Source organism: Gavialis gangeticus, unplaced genomic scaffold (assembly GCF_001723915.1).
Source record: "Gavialis gangeticus isolate Ggan-Ray unplaced genomic scaffold, GavGan_comp1, whole genome shotgun sequence".
NCBI lineage: Eukaryota > Metazoa > Chordata > Crocodylia > Gavialidae > Gavialis > Gavialis gangeticus.
Genome location: NW_017729024.1, coordinates 107,822,910 through 107,824,520, shown reverse-complemented (window position 1 = coordinate 107,824,520; position 1,611 = coordinate 107,822,910). Strand labels below are relative to the sequence as shown.

General features: G+C 56.7%; 1 protein-coding gene across 4 annotated transcripts in view; it reads left to right on the top strand.

Annotated features, from left to right (window-relative positions):
* SH3GL2 (SH3 domain containing GRB2 like 2, endophilin A1) overlaps nucleotides 1-1,611 on the top strand; it is a 298,586-nt gene that overhangs the window by 244,571 nt on the left and 52,404 nt on the right. The window lies entirely within an intron of this gene.

Sequence of the window (1,611 nt, the reverse complement as noted above, 5' to 3'; positions counted from 1 at the left end):
CAACATTCAGGGGTGCACTGACCCCAGCCCTGGGAAGGGGCGCAGAGGATTGGGGGCCAGGTAAGGCTGAGGCTGCCTGAGCCCCACAGGAACTTTCAGACCCAAGGAGGGGATTTGAGGGCCAGGCACGGCTATGGCCACCTGAGCCCCAATTGTAAGAGAGAGCACTCACTTTAAGACCCAAGGAGGGGATTAGGGGCCAGGCACGGCTACGGCCACCTGAGCCCCAATTGTGAGAGGCCCCAGTGCAGGCACGGTTGCGAGAGAAGACCCCAGTGTGCATCTGTGAGGGTGCGGGCAACCGCGAGAGAGGCCAGGGAGCATCCGCGGGGAGCGTGGGCAATTGTGAGAAAAGAGAGGCCAGGGAGCATCTGCAAGGGTGCAGGTCATTGTGAGGCAAGCCAGAGAGCCCGCGAGGGCATGGGTTATTGTGAGACAAGCCAGGGAGTGTCCGTGAGGGCCTGGGCCATTGTGAGACAAGCCCAAGGAACCCGTGAGGCCGCGGGCAATTGCGGAAAATCCAGGGGGCACCCGTGAGGGCACGGGCAATTGCAAGATGAGCCAAGGGGTGCCCATGAGGGTGCCAAGGGGAGAATTGACCAGACAACGTCCGGTACATCGGCGAGGCTTGGGGCCTGGTACAGGGCTGGTTGGAGCCACGCGTAGCTCCTAACGCTTTAGTGCACCGAGTCACCTAAGACAGAGCACAGACTGGGATACATCAGGGCACTGTGTCAAAGAAGACAAAAGGCAGCCTCCCTTAGACAATACTAACATCAAAGACGTGGCAGGTGAGATGGTGAGGATGCGTTGACACCAGGTTGGCACGGTAGGGGGCACTAGGGGAGTTCACGGCACCCCTAGGGCGCATCCTGTCACAGTCGGCTTTTCTGAAGTCAAGGACTTCCGTGTTGCTGATTGACTTGCCAGCTTTACAGTGGATGGTGAAGGTGATCAGCTCGTGGTCGCTGTCACCCAGCTTCCCATCGATCACTAGGTTGCTGATTAGGTCATCCCCTGTAGCCAGTACCAGGTCGAGCAGCGCTTTGCCTCTCGTTGGCTTATAGACTTCTTGAGTCAGGTAGAGGTCATCCACACACAAGAGGAAGCTTTGTGACCACTCAGATTTTGCTGAGTGATCCTCCCACGAGATGTCCAGGTAATTGAAGTCACCCATGACAACCATGGTCCTGGAGCATGCAGCTTCAACCAATTCCCGGGCGAACTCCTGGTCAAGCTCAGGACTTTGGGTGGGAGGTCTGTAGCAGACTCCCACCATTGTGTCCCCTGTGCCATGTTCCCCACGAATTTTAACCCAAAGGGTCTCCAGTCATCCACCCTGGTGGCCAATATCAGCTTGCAGGGACGTGTAGCTTTCCTTAACATGGAGAGCTACACCCCCGCCCCTTTTATTTACACGATACCACCTGTACAGGGTATAGCCAACTATACCCAAGGTCCAGTCATGGGTGGAATCCCACCAGGTCTCCGTTATCCCAATGACATCATAATTATTTGCATTGAGCAGGAGGACGAGCTCCTCCTGCTTATTCCCCAAGCTCCTGGCATTTGTGTACAGGCAGGCAAGTGTCCCCTTGGGGGCTCTTGCCT